Source organism: Rutidosis leptorrhynchoides, chromosome 8 (assembly GCF_046630445.1).
Source record: "Rutidosis leptorrhynchoides isolate AG116_Rl617_1_P2 chromosome 8, CSIRO_AGI_Rlap_v1, whole genome shotgun sequence".
Taxonomy (NCBI): Eukaryota; Viridiplantae; Streptophyta; class Magnoliopsida; order Asterales; family Asteraceae; genus Rutidosis; species Rutidosis leptorrhynchoides.
In genome coordinates this window covers 352,327,969-352,350,792 of record NC_092340.1, presented here as the reverse complement: position 1 = coordinate 352,350,792, position 22,824 = coordinate 352,327,969, and the positions used below count along the sequence as shown (strand labels likewise).

Here is a 22,824-nt window from a genome sequence, read left to right as displayed (position 1 = left end):
AAGGAGCAATGCGAGCTGAATTAGAATCGCTCAATAAAAGAAAAGTTTTCGGAACAATCGTTATCACTTTTAAAGATGTGAAACGTATGGGATACAAATGAATTTTTATCAGAAAAAGAAATGTGAAAATGAAGATATAAGGTAAAACTAGACTTGTAACTTAAGATTTTCCACAAAGACCATAAATGAATTATGAGGAAAACTTATCCTTATGTAATGGATATAATTACTTATTAGATACTTAATCAACATGGTAGTTACTTAAATGCATCTCATGGATGTTGTTACTACTTATCTATATGAATTACTTGATAGTGATATATACATGAATATACATGAAGGGTTTAAGGTATCAAAAGCATCTAATGCAAAACACAAGAAAATGTATTCCATTAAGTCACAAAGATTTTTATATGGGTTGAAACAATCGGGTCGCATGTGGTATACCCGATTAAGTGATTACTTGATAAGAAAAAGGATATACAAATAATCTTATTTGCACATGTTCATATTAAGAAAACAATGTCCGAATATGTGATTGTAAGTTGTTTATGTCAATGATCATAACATCATATGAACAAATAAAGAGATTCATGAAGTCATTCAACTTCTAAAGAAAGAATTTGAAATGAAAGATCTCGAAAAAACCAAGTATTGCCTTGGTTTGCAAATTAAGCATATGCCTAATGGTTTACTTGTACATCAAACAAGTTATACCGAAAAGATTTTTAAAACATTTTTAAAGACAAAACCATTGGTTGTTAGATCACTCAGTATTGACACTGATCCATTTCATCACCGTGAAGATCATGAAGATCTTAACGGATCAGAAGTTCCAGATATAGTGCAATTGGGACTATTATATATTTTACAAATTATACAAGACCTGACATTTCTTTTGCAGTTAATTTGTTGACAATGTTCAGCTCAGCCCCTACCAAAAGACATTGGAATGTGATCAAACAAATAGTTTGATACCTTCGGGAAACTACTGATTTATAATTATTTTATTCTAACAACTCGAAACAAGATTTGTTTGGTTATATAGATGCAGATTATTTATCTGATCTACATAAAGCTAAATCTCAAACTGGATATGTATTCCTAAATGGAGGCACCGCAATATCATGACGTTCTCAAAAACAAACACTGGTTGCAACATCATCAAATCATGCCGAAGTGATTGCATTACATGAAGCCACTCAGGAATGTTTTTGGTTGAGATCAATGACACAACTCATTACTGATTCTTGTGGACTAGAACGCGATAAAAGTTCAACAACTATCTATGAAGATAATGCAGCTTGCATAACATAGATGAAAGAAGGGTATATCAAAAGTGACCGAACAAAACACATACCTCCTAGATTCTTCTCATACACTCAAGATCTCATCAAGGACAACCATATTGAAATGAGATATGTTCAATCCAGCAAAACTATGCCGATCTTTTAACCAAAGCACTTCCAACTGCTGTTTTCAGAACACACGTTCACAATATTGGCATGAGACAAGTTCAAAATATGTGACGACTTAACGATGTCTACTTGAGGGGGAGTCAACTCTATGCTGCACTCTTTTTCCCTTGGTTAAAGTTTTTATCCCACTGGGTTTTTCTTTAGCAAGGTTTTTAACGAGGCAGTACTGGTTGATCTCTAACGAAACAAAATTATCATCCAAGGGGGAGTGTTACGATATGGATGGATTCTCATTTTGTACGCATGCAGATGAATAGAGATGATTGATAATCATGCACAGTAAAATTATGAATTATTGATTACTATTTCACCTACTCTATAATTGATTGTGAAAACGAGTAATGTACAGTTAACTTTTAGTATTATAAATACTCACTCAATTGTAAATACTCACTCAATTGTAAGGATATGTACACCATTCTTAAAATAAGAATTTAATCTCTTCTTTCTTCTTTCATATTAGTATCTTCCTTCATAGTAGTAGGATATATGTCATATACAATATGAAATTATAACATTCTTATTATCTTCAATCTTTTTTACATTTTAAATTTATTATGCTTTTTATCCTTTAATTTTTTATTACACTAAATAAATTAAATATTAAATGATGATAATGACAATGTAACAACTAAACATTAACGATGACTTCTTGATAATAATCTAAAATCAATCAATTTAAGTACGAGTAATAAAAATCCTCTTAAAAACACAATTTCATCTATGCCATGAAGTATTCACCCATGATACCTTTCCCATATCGTTTGAGGGGTAAAGGGGAATGGGGTTTTACTTGGCCGTGCCCTTGGATCAGTTTCAAGGTTTCCTTTCGGGCAGCGATGGGGGCAGGGTTATTATCGTTGCATCGGCATAGTCGAAACGGGAGATGATCGCAACGGGTGGTTCAGTCCCCCTCGGGTGATCCCTTTCGCTGTCCAAAAAATAAAAATAAAAAACCTCTTAAGATATTACTCCCTCAGTCCATAATTTATTGTCCATAATTTATTGTCTGATTAATTGTCCACTTTCATAAATAGAAAAAATAAGATCATTAAGTTATATTGTGCTAATAATGTATGTAGATAAGATTAAAGGCAAAAGAAAGGTTAAAATTGAAAAGTAACAATGATATTACAGTACGGAGTATTCTATATATCAATTAGATTGTACTGTGCAGTTCGTCTATTTTGGTAATTTCATGTTTGTAGTATTGATTATTATTATGAATATGAATATGAATATGAATATGAATTCCATAAATAAATGTTAGTACTATTTACTTATTCAACGAGTGAGAAATTTAGACACCCTTTTTGAAAAAATCAATTAGCATAAAAACAGTGAGAAATTTTAGATGAAAGGATAGCTCTGGACACATGGTTTGAAACCTTCTACACAGAGCATCAAACCTATTACTTTTCATTACATTGCGCTTTCTACGGAGTACAATAATCATCCATACAACCCAACTTAAAAGTATCCAAAAAATTACTAAATTAAATGGTTTTATTACTTCATAACTAACTAACTAACTAACTAACTAACTAACCTCAGCTCTTCTTTTCATCCTCCTCAACTATGTGCTGCTACTATTCTCAAAATGCTCCATTGTTGGTATAGATGGTGCAAAACAAAACCCCGTTGATACGCACAAGTGCTGTTTCACATATGAAATACAACACCAACCAAATCAATTCTCAAATTTCAACTAATTAACTAACTAACTGCAATTTAGTTTTTTAATGTTAAAGATTATTATCAAGTCATAAGCACCTTATCTTTACTATACTTTTCTCTGAGTGATGGGAAGCTGGAATTTGGGGATTCAACAACAAGTGTGTGCAGAGCTTTTACGCCCTCATACAAATCTCACGGTTGGTACTGAGTATAACGCCTTATGGCCGGATTCTGTTGAAGAAATTTACATTAGTCTATCCAAACTTAAACAAAAACACAGCAATTAAAGCAGTCAACAACGTAAAAAAAAAAAAATTCAAATAATTGGTACCCAAGGTGGTTTCTGTGATGGAAAAAGCGAATATCTGGCTAAGTAAATAGCAGATGCTGCAACGAGAGAAGGAGCATAGCGCAACATACCATACTCGATAAGAGAAAACGCACATATGTAGCTTGCCACGCACTCTACATAAATAACCTCCTGTTGTTTTGACAAACAAAGTAAACAATCTCTCAACTAACTAACTAACTGAAACCAAGCAATAATAATAATAAAGTTGAGGAACGCAAATGAGCGTAACTTAAAACTAGTACCTGCTTGTTTACATCTTCAGTAGCGCGAGCAAATCTTGATAAAAAAGACATAGCAGTTGGGACATGTGTTATGACAATTTGTCTAGTGCACCCACACCAGCGAAAGCTAGGATATAATTTGTTTGAGACAAACTTGCGAGAAATAATAGAAAGCAAATAAAGTAACTGATAACACGACGATTTAACGTGGTTCGGCAAAACTCTGCCTACGTCCACCCCAAGAGTCTCCTTTATTCTTATAATATAAAAGAACCTGGTACAAGAAAAAGTACACTATGACTTAAACCCAAACTCAAGCCCCTTAGATTTTAGCATAAAATCTAAGTTTCTCGTATACTTTTTTACACTCCTTACAAGAATAAAACCCTCAACCTCATAAATACACACTCTCCGTTGATATTATCGATCAACTGTGTTTTCCCATTGTGATACTTTGACCCTCCCTGGATTTGATCCCTCTGGATCACTTGATCTCACTCTTGGATACTTATAAATCTCTCTATGGACACCTATTTATAACCTTGCATACATGTGTGTTAGGTACATGTAAACTAGAAACATATAAATGGCTACCATCCATTTTTGACTTGTAAATACTTGCACATGTAAAAGCTCCATGTGAAACCAAATACCATTCTAACACACATGTATTTCATGCATTCCATATCAACATAATGTGAGTCACCTATGTTGACTACCGTCCAACAATCTCCACCTTGATGAACATTTATCATCTTCGTCACCGAAAATACTAACACCTAGTACTTTCACCATTTGGCCTCTTTACCACCACTGCACACACCTTGAATCACCTTGGTCCTGAACCCCGATTCAAATAAAACCGGCCAATAACCATGTGCAGCTGACCCCGTCAACTTACCCGGTTGACTCCGGAGAGGAGTCTCGAATCACCTCTCTTACCACAGTAGGATTTTCCTTCTCACCATCATCTACCTTGGTCAAACATGTCCCAACATGTTCCCGACCTGTTCCCGCGTGCACGAGTACATTTTGTACTCGCCACCAGACGATATAAACCCTCATACTTCTCTCGCTTCATCAAGACCTTCACGCTACGTGTGATTTTCATAACTCCACCTACGGCCTAATATCCGTATCCTTGAGAATCCAACACGCATAAGAAAATTAGATTCTTGCACATCCTTGGTGTGTACGCCACACCACCAAGAGCGTAAGCAGCTCCATGAAACAATTTTATTTTCACCATGCAAACACCCTCGACATCACATGTTGAACCACCACCTAAAGTCAGCACCCCGCTTTCTTTAACATTAGCTTATCAAAATAAGCTTCCTTGGAACACACATGCATCGTACAACCAGAATCTAAAAATCAATTCATCTTGAGCAGAAGTAGAACTTTTGGAGATTGTGAGAACATCTTCCACCGGTACATTAACTGCTACCGCAGCCGATGAACCCCCAGATTTACCTTCACCATTACTCCATAGTGGACAGTCCTTCCTTAGTGACCCCACTCATGACATTTGAAGCACTGTATATCCTTCACGCTGTCTCCTGATCTAGACCTACAGTTATCACTAGATCTCTTCTCAGCAAACCTTCCCCTTCCATGACCAACCATAGCAAACCCATGCCATAAAAATGGTCACTGGATCTTCGTCTCTTATCCCGTGATAAGCTTACCGGTACTACATTCTCCATCTTTACAGTAGCGTTTCCGTAAAGAATAGTAGTGACCAAAATATCATACGAACCAGGAAGAGAGGCAAGAAGAATAAGGGTCTTGAAAGGACCCGTCCTAATCCATCTGGATGAAGTCCATATCGATTACAAATGATTCACAATAGTTGATTACATCGCGAGGTACTTGACCTCTATATGATACATTTTACAAACATTGCATTCGTTTTTGAAAAGACAATCTTTCATTATATCGAAAGTTGACGGCATGCATACCATTTCATAATATATCCAACTATACTTGACTTAATTATAATCTTGATGAACTCAACGACTCGAATGCAACGTCTTTTAAAATATGTCATGAATGACTCCAAGTAATATCTCTAATATGAGCAAATGCACAGCGGAAGATTTTTTTAATACCTGAGAATAAACATGCTTTAAAGTGTCAACCAAAAGGTTGGTGAGTTCATAGGTTTAATTCTATATAATAATCATAATATTTAATAAGCCACAAAATTTTATTTAATTAAATGCGCAGGATCATTACAACTGCAAAAATCATTCATACGATGAGTCGCCTGGTAACCGACCTTAACAATAGAGCGCTTAAGATATCTGGCATCATACATTCCACTATTCAAATGTATGACAAGAACCCTTCGAAGTACTAAAGCATTTCCACTATCGAAAATGGGGGTGGTTGGTGCCCGTAGATCTACCTTTAGGATTCTCGTCAATTAGTGTTTTTCACTAATTCTAAGGTTACCAAGCATAATAATAATAATTACATATATCCGGTATAACAAAACAATCGTAGAATGTAGTTTCATGAACTTGTGCTTATTTTGTAAAACATTTATAAAAGCAGCGCATGTATTCTCAGTCTCAAAAGTGTAAAGAGAAAAAGGGAGCAAATGAAACTCACTATACTATATTTTGTAGTAAAAATACATATGACGTCATTTAACAAGTGTAGGGTTGACCTCAGATTCACGAACCTATATCAATTGTATATTTGTTAATACATATAGTGTAAATCACAAAATTTTATTTATTATGTATTATTTATATATTTATAGTTATATAGGATTTATAGTAACTTTCATTTTGAAACATATACTTATATTATGTTTTATATTATATTGTATATATATTAATTTTGTGTATATAATTATAATGGTTAATATTTAGTTATAATAATATACCTATTTACTTATATATGTGATTAGTATTGTATTCATGAAATATCATTTGTTATATAAAATATTAATGTAATCTTAGTATATGTAATAAGTATATATGATATACAAAAATTTATTTGTTTAAATGATAGTTTCTCTAGTAATTATAAGGTAATAATGATAATTTTAGTAAAAATAATATTTTTAATAATAATAGTAGTAAGTTTAATAATAATTTTAATCATATTAGATATTTTAAATGACCATATTAATAATAAATAAATAAAATGATAAGATTATGACAATAATAATATTAGTAGCAACATTAATAATGATATTAATCATATTTGTAATTATTATTATGATAATAACAATAAATGATAACTAATACTTATTTAGTAATAATAATAATAATTTTAATACTTGTACTAGTAACACTAACAATCTTTAATAATAACAATAACAATAATAATAATAATAATAATAATAATAATAATAATAATAATAATAATAATAATAATAATAATACTAGTAACAATAATAAAAATGATAATAATAATACAAAAATAGAAAATAATAATATGAAAGGTTTATACCCTTTTAAAGCTGCTGTAAAAAGAATTGCACGAGATGGGGCTCAAACCCGTGACCTCTCGAAACCTGACACTAACCCTTAACCATCGCTCTGCTGTGTACTTTTCTGATTTAGTATTCGAATTAATTATATATAACCCAAACTTTCTGTTCTTCCTATTTCCTTATCTTCTTCAGACCTTAAATCAACCAGGGAATCAATCCTAACTCTAATTAAAGTTTAATTTCTCTTGTAGCAGATATAGGAACGACGGTATTTGAAATTTACAGACATAATTTAAAAGCAAAAGGAATTAAACAGATAGAAGAAGTTGTACAGACCCGTCGCTGAACATGAAGAACAACTTGATCATTGATTTTGAGTTTAAGGTCGTAATAACAGAAGTTTTCTACACGAATTATGTAGTGACCCGAACTTTTCCATGTTTATATATATTAATTGAGATTGATATTTACATGATTAAATGTTTCCAATATGTTAAGCAATCAAACTTGTTAAGACTTGATTAATTGAAATATGTTTCATATAGACAATTGACCACCCAAGTTGATCAGTGATTCACGAACGTTAAAACTTGTAAAAACTATATGATGACATATATGGATATATATATATAGTTAACATGATACTATGATAAGAAAACATATCATAAAGTATATTAACAATGAACTACATATGTAAAAACAAGACTACTAACTTAATGATTTTTAAACGAGACATATATGTAACGATTATCGTTGTAAAGACATTTAATGTATATATATCATATTAAGAGATATTCATACATGATAATATCATGATAATATAATAATTTAAAATCTCATTTGATATTATAAACATTGGGTTAACAACATTTAACAAGATCGTTAACCTAAAGGTTTCAAAACAACACTTACATGTAACGACTAACGATGACTTAACGACTCAGTTAAAATGTATATACATGTAGTGTTTTAATATGTATTTATACACTTTTGAAAGACTTCAATACACTTATCAAAATACTTCTACTTAACAAAAATGCTTACAATTACATCCTCGTTCAGTTTCATTAACAATTCTACTCGTATGCACCCGTATTCGTACTCGTACAATACACAGCTTTTAGATGTATGTACTATTGGTATATACACTCCAATGATCATCTCTTAGCAGCCCATGTGAGTCACCTAACATATGTGGGAACCATCATTTGGCAACTAGCATGAAATATCTCATAAAATTACAAAAATATGAGTAATCATTCATGACTTATTTACATGAAAACAAAATTACATATCCTTTATATCTAATCCATACACCAACGACCAAAAACACCTACAAACACTTTCATTCTTCAATTTTCTTCATCTAATTGATCTCTCTCAAGTTCTATCTTCAAGTTCTAAGTGTTCTTCATAAATTCCAAAAGTTCTAGTTTCATAAAATCAAGAATACTTTCAAGTTTGCTAGCTCACTTCCAATCTTGTAAGGTGATCATCCAACCTCAAGAAATCTTTGTTTCTTACAGTAGGTTATCATTCTAATACAAGGTAATAATCATATTCAAACTTTGGTTCAATTTCTATAACTATAACAATCTTATTTCAAGTGATGATCTTACTTGAACTTGTTTTCGTGTCATGATTCTGCTTCAAGAACTTCGAGCCATCCAAGGATCCATTGAAGCTAGATCCATTTTTCTCTTTTCCAGTAGGTTTATCCAAGGAAATTAAGGTAGTAATGATGTTCATAACATCATTCGATTCATACATATAAAGCTATCTTATTCGAAGGTTTAAACTTGTAATCACTAGAACATAGTTTAGTTAATTCTAAACTTGTTCGCAAATAAAAGTTAATCCTTCTAACTTGACTTTTAAAATCAACTAAACACATGTTCTATATCTATATGATATGCTAACTTAATGATTTAAAACCTGGAAACACGAAAAACACCGTAAAACCGGATTTACGCCGTCGTAGTAACACCGCGGGCTGTTTTGGGTTAGTTAATTAAAAACTATGATAAACTTTGATTTAAAAGTTGTTATTCTGAGAAAATGATTTTTATTATGAACATGAAACTATATCCAAAAATTATGGTTAAACTCAAAGTGGAAGTATGTTTTCTAAAATGGTCATCTAGACGTCGTTCTTTCGACTGAAATGACTACCTTTACAAAAACGACTTGTAACTTATTTTTCCGACTATAAACCTATACTTTTTCTGTTTAGATTCATAAAATAGAGTTCAATATGAAACCATAGCAATTTGATTCACTCAAAACGGATTTAAAATGAAGAAGTTATGGGTAAAACAAGATTGGATAATTTTTCTCATTTTAGCTACGTGAAAATTTGTAACAAATCTATTCCAACCATAACTTAATCAACTTGTATTGTATATTATGTAATCTTGAGATACCATAGACACGTATACAATGTTTCGACCTATCATGTCGACACATCTATATATATTTCAGAACAACCATAGACACTCTATATGTGAATGTTGGAGTTAGCTATACAGGGTTGAGGTTGATTCCAAAATATATATAGTTTGAGTTGTGATCAATACTGAGATACGTATACACTGGGTCGTGGATTGATTCAAGATAATATTTATCGATTTATTTCTGTACATCTAACTGTGGACAACTAGTTGTAGGGTACTAACGAGGACAGCTGACTTAATAAACTTAAAACATCAGAATATATTAAAAGTGTTGTAAATATATTTTGAACATACTTTGATATATATGTATATATTGTTATAGGTTCGTGAATCAACCAGTGGCCAAGTTTTACTTCCCGACGAAGTAAAAATCTGTGAAAGTGAGTTATAGTCCCACTTTTAAAATCTAATATTTTTGGGATGAGAATACATGCAGGTTTTATAAATGATTTACAAAATAGACACAAGTACGTGAAACTACATTCTATGGTTGAATTATCGAAATCGAATATGCCCCTTTTTATTAAGTCTGGTAATCTAAGAATTAGGGAACAGACACCCTAATTGACGCGAATCCTAAAGATAGATCTATTGGGCCTAACAAACCCCATCCAAAGTACCGGATGCTTTAGTACTTCGAAATTTATATCATATCCGAAGGGTGTCCCGGAATGATGGGGATATTCTTATATATGCATCTTGTTATTGTCGGTTACCAGGTGTTCACCATATGAATGATTTTTATCTCTATGTATGGGATGTGTATTGAAATATGAAATCTTGTGGTCTATTGTTACGATTTGATATATATAGGTTAAACCTATAACTCACCAACATTTTTGTTGACGTTTAAAGCATGTTTATTCTCAGGTGAATATTAAGAGCTTCCGCTGTTGCATACTAAAATAAGGACAAGATTTGGAGTCCATGTTTGTATGATATTGTGTAAAAACTGCATTCAAGAAACTGATTTCGATGTAACATATTTGTATTATAAACCATTATGTAATGGTCGTGTGTAAACAGGATATTTTAGATTATCATTATTTGATAATCTACGTAAAGCTTTTTAAACCTTTATTTATGAAATAAAGGTTATGGTTTGTTTTAAAAATGAATGCAGTCTTTGAAAAATGTCTCATATAGAGGTCAAAACCTCGCAACGAAATCAATTAATATGGAACGTTTTTAATCAATAAGAACGGGACATTTCAGTTGGTATCCGAGCGTTGGTCTTAGAGAACCAGAAAATTTGCATTAGTGTGTCTTATCGAGTTTGTTAGGATGCATTAGTGAGTCTGGACTTCGACCGTGTTTTCTTTAAAAATGATTGCTTAACATTTTTGTTGGAAACTATATATTTTTAACATATGAATATTATGTGATATATTAATCTCTTAACGTGTTTGATATTATGTGATAGATGTCTACCTCTAGAACAAGTCCCATTGACTCACCTAATAATAATGAAGAGTCAAATGTAAATTGGAATGATTTGTGGACTGATTCACAAGTTCCCGAAGAGGAACCGGAAGAAGAGTCGGAACCGGAAGAAGAATCGGAACCGGAAGAAGAATCGGAACCGGATGAAGAAATAGAACCGGTGGGGGAAATAATAAAACGGTTAAGTAAAAGAAAATCCTCAACCAACCGACCAAAGTTAATTATGGTCAATGGTGTTTCCGCCAAGGAAGCAAAATATTGGGAGGATTACCAATTCTCCGATGAATCGGATTCCGACGAGAATTCCGATGATGTTATAGAAATTACCCCAACTGAATTTAAAAAGGCAAAAGAAAATAATAAGGGAAAGGGCATAAAAATAGAGAAATCTAATTCCAACCCCGATGAACTTTATATGTATCGTCAACCCCCGAAGTCCTTAAGTTGTAACAATGACCCGGGAACCTCTAAACCACCAGGTTTTTCTAAACCAATGTGGACAACGACGGCTCGTATTAGGGGAACATCATATATCCCTAGAAACTTGGCAAAACGAACCAAAACCGAAGAAGAAGAAACGAGCGAGTCGGAATAAGATAGTTGTATTCGTGTGGTGTAATATATGTAATATAGTGTTCTTATGCTTTATGATATATGTAAAAATTGCTTGTATTAATAAGTATTTTTTTTTATGAAACTAACTCTTGTCTATTTTACAGTTTAAAAATACAAAATGGATAGACAACCCAATATTTTAAGAGACCTACCCGGAGACATGATTGATGAAATCTTGTCTAGAGTCGGCCAGAATTCTTCGGCACAACTATTTAAGGCGAGATCAGTTTGTAAGACATTCGAAGAACGTTCCAAGAATGTCTTGGTTTATAAGAGACTTTCGTTTGAAAGATGGGGGATATCACATTGGGAAACCCATAAGTTACGATGTGTTTACTTTGACGCATATATTGCGGGGAACCCAAATGCTATTTTACGCAACGGGTTAAGAAATTATTTTGACTCAATATATCCGAATATTGGACTTCGTGATTTAGAAAAAGCGGCTAACATGCAACATAAAGAAGCATGTTATGCTTACGGATTAGTAATGTTCGCTTCTCACCAAAGTGAGAACAAGAACATCGGGCTACAACTATTAAACAAAACGTTTCCACAAGTGACAGAGTCGGTAATTGGGGTAAGAAATGAGGTTTTTAGATTATTACGGGACTGTTGGACATTACGTAACCCTCGTCCCTTTGATGATGTTACAACACGCTGTCTTATCAACGGCCATAACGGTTATGTTGCACAAGACCAAGGATGGGAAGTAGTCCTAGTAAAACCAGAATGCATGACTTGTTTCTGGACGTATGAATTACGTGTCTTTATTGCCTTTGCCGAACGACTTGTGTACTAGCTAGAATTGTCTTCACAACTATCTTGTATCAAAGTTATTGTGTGCTATATTTCATGCTTTATGTAAAATAAGCGGTATTGTAAGTTTGTAAAATATTGTATAAAAGTTTGAACGCGAAATATTATTACAATCAGTTTTTCATATAGAATTGTAGTAGTTGAATTGTATATTAGCTACTAAGTATGAACTTAACGGGTAGGTACTACCCGAATTTAAACTTATAAAACGCTAATATGAAGAAAAAGCTTTTATAAATGAGTTCATATTATGCTACAAAATACTATTAACTACTCTTAATATTCTGTATGATTAACTTGTTCCATTTAACTATTTTGAAGGAAATGGCACCGACTACTCGACACACCGTGAATATGAATGAAGAGGAATTCCGTACTTTTCTAGCTTCAAATATAGCCGCAGTACAGGCTGCGCTACATACCAACAATAACCTTGGATCTAGCAGTACAGGAAATCGTGTAGGATGCACCTACAAAGAATTCACTGCCTGCAAACCTTTGGAATTTGATGGAACTGAAGGACCGATCGGATTGAAACGGTGGACCGAGAAGGTTGAATCGGTGTTTGCCATAAGTAAGTGTACTGAAGAGGACAAAGTGAAGTACGCTACGCATACCTTCACAGGTTCTGCGTTAACATGGTGGAATACCTATCTAGAGCAAGTGGGACAAGACGATGCGTACGCACTACCGTGGTCACCATTCAAGCACTTGATGAACGAGAAGTACCGTCCCAGAACCGAGGTCAATAAGCTCAAGACAGAACTTAGAGGGTTACGAACCCTAGGATTTGATATTACCACGTACGAAAGACGATTCACAGAATTGTGCCTATTGTGTCCGGGAGCATTCGAAGATGAGGAAGAGAAGATCGACGCGTTTGTGAAAGGATTACCGGAAAGAATCCAAGAAGATATAAGTTCACACGAGCCCGCCTCCATACAACAGGCATGTAGAATGGCTCACAAACTAGTGAACCAGATTGAAGAAAGAATTAAAGAACAGACTGCTGAAGAGGCCAATGTGAAGCAAGTCAAAAGAAAGTGGGAGGAAAACGGTGATAAGAATCACCAATACAACAACAACAGCAATTACAACAATAATCGCAACAATTATCCCAACAATCGCAACATCAATCGCAACTACAACAAACGGCCCAACAACAACAACAACAACAACAGCAACTACAACAATTATCCCAACAACAATAATAACCGCAACAACAACAACAATCAGAAGCAGCTATGCCAAAGGTGTGAAAAGAATCACTCGGGGTTCTGCACCAAATTTTGCAACAAGTGTAAAAGAAATGGTCATAGTGCGGCGAAGTGTGAGGTCTACGGACCAGGGGTTAATAGAACGAAAGGAACAAATGGTGTCGGAACGAGTAATGGCGGAGCAAGTAGTGTCGGAGCAAGTTATGCCAATGTAGTTTGTTATAAATGTGGAAAACCAGGCCACATTATTAGAAATTGCCCGAACCAGGAGAACACGAATGGACAAGGCCGTGGAAGAGTTTTCAATATTAATGCGGCAGAGGCACAGGAAGACCCGGAGCTTGTTACGGGTACGTTTCTTATTGACAATAAATCTGCTTACGTTTTATTTGATTCGGGTGCGGATAGAAGCTATATGAGTAGAGATTTTTGTGCTAAATTAAGTTGTCCATTGACGCCTTTGGATAGTAAATTTTTACTCGAATTAGCAAATGGTAAATTAATTTCAGCAGATAATATATGTCGGAATCGAGAAATTAAACTGGTTAGCGAAACATTTAAGATTGATTTGATACCAGTAGAGTTAGGGAGTTTTGATGTGATAATCGGTATGGACTGGTTGAAAGAAGTGAAAGCAGAGATCGTTTGTTATAAAAATGCAATTCGCATTATACGAGAAAAAGGAAAACCCTTAATGGTGTACGGAGAAAAGGGCAACACGAAGCTACATATTATTAGTAATTTGAAGGCACAAAAACTAATAAGAAAAGGTTGCTATGCTGTTCTAGCACACGTCGAGAAAGTACAAACTGAAGAAAAGAGCATCAATGATGTTCCCATTGCAAAAGAATTTCCCGATGTATTTCCGAAAGAATTACCGGGATTACCCCCACATCGATCCGTTGAATTTCAAATAGATCTTGTACCAGGAGCTGCACCAATAGCTCGTTCTCCTTACAGACTCGCACCCAGCGAGATGAAAGAACTGCAAAGCCAATTACAAGAACTTTTAGAGCGTGGTTTCATTCGACCAAGCACATCACCGTGGGGAGCTCCTGTTTTGTTTGTCAAGAAGAAAGATGGTACATTCAGGTTGTGTATCGACTACCGAGAGTTGAACAAACTTACCATCAAGAACCGCTACCCACTACCGAGAATCGACGACTTATTTGATCAACTACAAGGCTCGTCTGTTTATTCAAAGATTGACTTACGTTCCGGGTATCATCAAATGCAGGTGAAAGAAGATGATATTCCAAAGACTGCTTTCAGAACACGTTACGGTCATTACGAGTTTATGGTCATGCCGTTTGGTTTAACTAATGCACCAGCTGTGTTCATGGACCTTATGAACCGAGTGTGTGGACCATACCTTGACAAGTTTGTCATTGTTTTCATTGATGACATACTTATTTACTCAAAGAATGACCAAGAACACGGTGAACATTTGAGAAAGGTGTTAGAAGTATTGAGGAAGGAAGAATTGTACGCTAAGTTTTCAAAGTGTGCATTTTGGTTGGAAGAAGTTCAATTCCTCGGTCACATAGTGAACAAAGAAGGTATTAAGGTGGATCCGGCAAAGATAGAAACTGTTGAAAAGTGGGAAACCCCGAAAACTCCGAAACACATACGCCAGTTTTTAGGACTAGCTGGTTACTACAGAAGGTTCATCCAAGACTTTTCCAGAATAGCAAAACCCTTGACTGCATTAACGCATAAAGGGAAGAAATTTGAATGGAATGATGAACAAGAGAAAGCGTTTCAGTTATTGAAGAAAAAGCTAACTACGGCACCTATATTGTCATTGCCTGAAGGGAATGATGATTTTGTGATTTATTGTGATGCATCAAAGCAAGGTCTCGGTTGTGTATTAATGCAACGAACGAAGGTGATTGCTTATGCGTCTAGACAATTGAAGATTCACGAACAAAATTATACGACGCATGATTTGGAATTAGGCGCGGTTGTTTTTGCATTAAAGACTTGGAGGCACTACTTATATGGGGTCAAAAGTATTATATATACCGACCACAAAAGTCTTCAACACATATTTAATCAGAAACAACTGAATATGAGGCAGCGTAGGTGGATTGAATTATTGAATGATTACGACTTTGAGATTCGTTACCACCCGGGGAAGGCAAATGTGGTAGCCGATGCCTTGAGCAGGAAGGACAGAGAACCCATTCGAGTAAAATCTATGAATATAATGATTCATAATAACCTTACTACTCAAATAAAGGAGGCGCAACAAGGAGTTTTAAAAGAGGGAAATTTAAAGGATGAAATACCCAAAGGATCAGAGAAGCATCTTAATATTCGGGAAGACGGAACCCGGTATAGGGCTGAAAGGATTTGGGTACCAAAATTTGGAGATATGAGAGAAATGGTACTTAGAGAAGCTCATAAAACCAGATACTCAATACATCCTGGAACGGGGAAGATGTACAAGGATCTCAAGAAACATTTTTGGTGGCCGGGTATGAAAGCCGATGTTGCTAAATACGTAGGAAAATGTTTGACGTGTTCTAAGGTCAAAGCTGAGCATCAAAAACCATCAGGTCTACTTCAACAACCCGAAATCCCGGAATGGAAATGGGAAAACATTACCATGGATTTCATCACTAAATTGCCAAGGACTGCAAGTGGTTTTGATACTATTTGGGTAATAGTTGATCGTCTCACCAAATCGGCACACTTCCTACCAATAAGAGAAGATGACAAGATGGAGAAGTTAGCACGACTGTATTTGAAGGAAGTTGTCTCCAGACATGGAATACCAATCTCTATTATCTCTGATAGGGATGGCAGATTTATTTCAAGATTCTGGCAGACATTACAGCAAGCATTAGGAACTCGTCTAGACATGAGTACTGCCTATCATCCACAAACTGATGGGCAGAGTGAAAGGACGATACAAACGCTTGAAGACATGCTACGAGCATGTGTTATTGATTTCGGAAACAGTTGGGATCGACATCTACCGTTAGCAGAATTTTCCTACAACAACAGCTACCATTCAAGCATTGAGATGGCGCCGTTTGAAGCACTTTATGGTAGAAAGTGCAGGTCTCCGATTTGTTGGAGTGAAGTGGGGGATAGACAGATTACGGGTCCGGAGATTATACAAGAAACTACCGAGAAGATCATCCAAATTCAACAACGGTTGAAAACCGCCCAAAGTCGACAAAAGAGCTACGCTGACATTAAAAGAAAAGATATAGAATTTGAAATTGGAGAGATGGTCATGCTTAAAGTTGCACCTTGGAAAGGCGTTGTTCGATTTGGTAAACGAGGGAAATTAAATCCAAGGTATATTGGACCATTCAAGATTATTGATCGTGTCGGACCAGTAGCTTACCGACTAGAGTTACCTCAACAACTCGCGGCTGTACATAACACTTTCCACGTCTCGAATTTAAAGAAATGTTTTGCTAAAGAAGATCTCACTATTCCGTTAGATGAAATCCAAATCAACGAAAAACTTCAATTCATCGAAGAACCCGTCGAAATAATGGATCGTGAGGTTAAAAGACTTAAGCAAAACAAGATACCAATTGTTAAGGTTCGATGGAATGCTCGTAGAGGACCCGAGTTCACCTGGGAGCGTGAAGATCAGATGAAGAAGAAATACCCACATCTATTTCCAGAAGATTCGTCAACACCTTCAACAGCTTAAAATTTCGGGACGAAATTTATTTAACGGGTAGGTACTGTAGTGACCCGAACTTTTCCATGTTTATATATATTAATTGAGATTGATATTTACATGATTAAATGTTTCCAACATGTTAAGCAATCAAACTTGTTAAGACTTGATTAATTGAAATATGTTTCATATAGACAATTGACCACCCAAGTTGATCAGTGATTCACGAACGTTAAAACTTGTAAAAACTATATGATGACATATATGGATATATATATATAGTTAACATGATACTATGATAAGAAAACATATCATAAAGTATATTAACAATGAACTACATATGTAAAAACAAGACTACTAACTTAATGATTTTTAAACGAGACATATATGTAACGATTATCGTTGTAAAGACATTTAATGTATATATATCATATTAAGAGATATTCATACATGATAATATCATGATAATATAATAATTTAAAATCTCATTTGATATTATAAACATTGGGTTAACAACATTTAACAAGATCGTTAACCTAAAGGTTTCAAAACAACACTTACATGTAACGACTAACGATGACTTAACGACTCAGTTAAAATGTATATACATGTAGTGTTTTAATATGTATTTATACACTTTTGAAAGACTTCAATACACTTATCAAAATACTTCTACTTAACAAAAATGCTTACAATTACATCCTCGTTCAGTTTCATTAACAATTCTACTCGTATGCACCCGTATTCGTACTCGTACAATACACAGCTTTTAGATGTATGTACTATTGGTATATACACTCCAATGATCATCTCTTAGCAGCCCATGTGAGTCACCTAACATATGTGGGAACCATCATTTGGCAACTAGCATGAAATATCTCATAAAATTACAAAAATATGAGTAATCATTCATGACTTATTTACATGAAAACAAAATTACATATCCTTTATATCTAATCCATACACCAACGACCAAAAACACCTACAAACACTTTCATTCTTCAATTTTCTTCATCTAATTGATCTCTCTCAAGTTCTATCTTCAAGTTCTAAGTGTTCTTCATAAATTCCAAAAGTTCTAGTTTCATAAAATCAAGAATACTTTCAAGTTTGCTAGCTCACTTCCAATCTTGTAAGGTGATCATCCAACCTCAAGAAATCTTTGTTTCTTACAGTAGGTTATCATTCTAATACAAGGTAATAATCATATTCAAACTTTGGTTCAATTTCTATAACTATAACAATCTTATTTCAAGTGATGATCTTACTTGAACTTGTTTTCGTGTCATGATTCTGCTTCAAGAACTTCGAGCCATCCAAGGATCCATTGAAGCTAGATCCATTTTTCTCTTTTCCAGTAGGTTTATCCAAGGAAATTAAGGTAGTAATGATGTTCATAACATCATTCGATTCATACATATAAAGCTATCTTATTCGAAGGTTTAAACTTGTAATCACTAGAACATAGTTTAGTTAATTCTAAACTTGTTCGCAAACAAAAGTTAATCCTTCTAACTTGACTTTTAAAATCAACTAAACACATGTTCTATATCTATATGATATGCTAACTTAATGATTTAAAACCTGGAAACACGAAAAACACCGTAAAACCGGATTTACGCCGTCGTAGTAACACCGCGGGCTGTTTTGGGTTAGTTAATTAAAAACTATGATAAACTTTGATTTAAAAGTTGTTATTCTGAGAAAATGATTTTTATTATGAACATGAAACTATATCCAAAAATTATGGTTAAACTCAAAGTGGAAGTATGTTTTCTAAAATGGTCATCTAGACGTCGTTCTTTCGACTGAAATGACTACCTTTACAAAAACGACTTGTAACTTATTTTTCCGACTATAAACCTATACTTTTTCTGTTTAGATTCATAAAATAGAGTTCAATATGAAACCATAGCAATTTGATTCACTCAAAACGGATTTAAAATGAAGAAGTTATGGGTAAAACAAGATTGGATAATTTTTCTCATTTTAGCTACGTGAAAATTTGTAACAAATCTATTCCAACCATAACTTAATCAACTTGTATTGTATATTATGTAATCTTGAGATACCATAGACACGTATACAATGTTTCGACCTATCATGTCGACACATCTATATATATTTCGGAACAACCATAGACACTCTATATGTGAATGTTGGAGTTAGCTATACAGGGTTGAGGTTGATTCCAAAATATATATAGTTTGAGTTGTGATCAATACTGAGATACGTATACACTGGGTCGTGGATTGATTCAAGATAATATTTATCGATTTATTTCTGTACATCTAACTGTGGACAACTAGTTGTAGGGTACTAACGAGGACAGCTGACTTAATAAACTTAAAACATCAAAATATATTAAAAGTGTTGTAAATATATTTTGAACATACTTTGATATATATGTATATATTGTTATAGGTTCGTGAGTCAACCAGTGGCCAAGTTTTACTTCCCGACGAAGTAAAAATCTGTGAAAGTGAGTTATAGTCCCACTTTTAAAATCTAATATTTTTGGGATGAGAATACATGCAGGTTTTATAAATGATTTACAAAATAGACACAAGTACGTGAAACTACATTCTATGGTTGAATTATCGAAATCGAATATGCCCCTTTTTATTAAGTCTGGTAATCTAAGAATTAGGGAACAGACACCCTAATTGACGCGAATCCTAAAGATAGATCTATTGGGCCTAACAAACCCCATCCAAAGTACCGGATGCTTTAGTACTTCGAAATTTATATCATATCCGAAGGGTGTCCCGGAATGATGGGGATATTCTTATATATGCATCTTGTTATTGTCGGTTACCAGGTGTTCACCATATGAATGATTTTTATCTCTATGTATGGGATGTGTATTGAAATATGAAATCTTGTGGTCTATTGTTACGATTTGATATATATAGGTTAAACCTATAACTCACCGACATTTTTGTTGACGTTTAAAGCATGTTTATTCTCAGGTGAATATTAAGAGCTTCCGCTGTTGCATACTAAAATAAGGACAAGATTTGGAGTCCATGTTTGTATGATATTGTGTAAAAACTGCATTCAAGAAACTGATTTCGATGTAACATATTTGTATTATAAACCATTATGTAATGGTCGTGTGTAAACAGGATATTTTAGATTATCATTATTTGATAATCTACGTAAAGCTTTTTAAACCTTTATTTATGAAATAAAGGTTATGGTTTGTTTTAAAAATGAATGCAGTCTTTGAAAAATGTCTCATATAGAGGTCAAAACCTCGCAACGAAATCAATTAATATGGAACGTTTTTAATCAATAAGAACGGGACATTTCAAATTAGGCTGTAAATCATTTTTAGAAACTTTAGGAACCATCAATTAAACGTAAAACATTCAAACAATGACGAATTTTACAAAGATTAAACTGTTTGACTTTTCGAATTGGAACTTTGACTCAGAAATTCTAGCTCGTTTTGAAAAATTAGAAGATGAGATTTTTCAGATAGCTTCATTAGATGATTCCTAACATAACCTCATTTATGGATTTTCAAATTCGATTCACAATTGTGTTTTGGCAAAAAATTGAATAACAGAGGTGAAGGTTTCGGTTTATTAGACTTCTGTTTTTAATTCCTATTATTAGCAGATACCATCAATATATGGCGATGATAATGATGTTAATTCAACATTTGGATCAGTAATCTATTTGTTATCTAGTGTTTGTTAGTCGACAAGGGATCACAGAGTAACAGAAACAAAAACAAAAAAATATATATATATATATATATATATATATATATATATATATATATATATATATATATAACTCATAAATTGACTCTTAAAAAAATGCGTATGATTATAAAATTTTACAACTGTAATTTTATGTATATATATATATCTGTATATGTAATCTACATATATATATCTATATCTGTATCGGAAATTTTGTATATATATATATATATTTGCATTTGTATTTATAAAACTTAATTACATTATCAATAATCAAAATTTCTAATAATAATAATAATACTATTAATAATAATAATAATACTATGAGTAATAATGATATAATGATCACGAAATAAAGATTTTAATAATAATTAAAAATTATACTAATAATACTTTTAATAACATTAGTTATATTAATTATGATTAATGATTAATGATAATAGTAATAATAGTTATAATATACCAATTTATACATAACAAATTATATATATATTTATCTCACATTAGAATTAATAATATTAATTATACTAACATTGGTATTAATAGTAATAATAAAAGTATTAATAACATTACTATAACAACTATATTTTCAACTTGCATTTAATATATTAATATTACATATTATTAATTATGTACAATTTATTAATTATATATATATAATATGTAATAGTGAAACTTTTTATATATATCCCGATACACATATCATAATATTTATTTATAGAAATCATATACATTTATATATATAGTTTTATTTTAACAATCTCTTTATTACCTTGTATATTATTTTACATGTTCAATTCAAATGATTAAATTATATCTTATTCTTTCAATTTATTATCTATACTTTTGTTTATATATATTTATATACATATATACCTTTATTTACAACCAATTGTTCGTGAATCGTTGGGATTAGTCAAAGGTTCACTGAATCCATATAAATAGTTCAAAGGTCAAATGTATACATGAACACATTTCAAATTTTTTTGAAACATCATTATTACAGACTTTACTTATCATGTCGGAATAAAGATTAAGTTTAAATTTGGTCGAAAATTTCCGGGTCGTCACAGTATCTACCCGTTAAAGAAATTTCTTCCCGAAATTTGAGTGAGGTGGTCATGGCTAACAATAAAAATATTTTTCATGACGAATCTGAGTTGTTAAATAGAGTTTTATCACTATTGAATAATATAGCTAAAATGATTTAATCACTTGAAGCGTACGATTGAAGCTATCCCGAAATAGTGAAATGAGATAGAAAAGTTTCATCATAACTTTTCACTAGTCGTGGTTGAATTCCGGAATTCAAGGGATTTAAAAGAAATTCTTCGAAATCTAAAAGATTTGATTCTTCGGCGAATAAGGAAATTAAGATCTCTATAATTAAATGTTGTGATCTTCCTCGATTACTCTATCTGAAATTCCCATTATAAATTAAACTCTTTTGTTCCATTATTTTCACCATTCCTATACTTTCTTTCTTAGTTCATACATTTAAAAGATTGTGAAAATGCTTAATCCAGTTCTAATCCTTGCCCTTATCCTTACTATCGCAACAATCATTCTCCTTTTCCATCTTCCACTGGAGGAATCTGTTTTCTTCTACTTCGCCCTTGGGGTTATAGTGTTTTTAATTCTCCCGTGTCTTTATGTTGCAATAAACATTGATATACACGGTTTGTAATTTCCGTGTTGTTTTCGGGTTTTGTATCCTCCTTTATATTTCGGAG

The 22,824-nt window shown here is 33.1% G+C and overlaps 1 long non-coding RNA gene across 1 annotated transcript; it reads right to left on the bottom strand.

The window, feature by feature from the left end:
• Positions 1-2,881: 2,881 nt before the first annotated feature.
• On the bottom strand, positions 2,882-3,633 carry LOC139861366 (uncharacterized). Its single transcript, XR_011763729.1, has 3 exons — positions 3,487-3,633; positions 3,252-3,386; positions 2,882-3,135 (listed from the first exon to the last, which is right to left on the bottom strand). It is a non-coding gene; the product is annotated as an uncharacterized lncRNA (long non-coding RNA).
• Between the last annotated feature and the right edge of the window lie 19,191 nt (positions 3,634-22,824).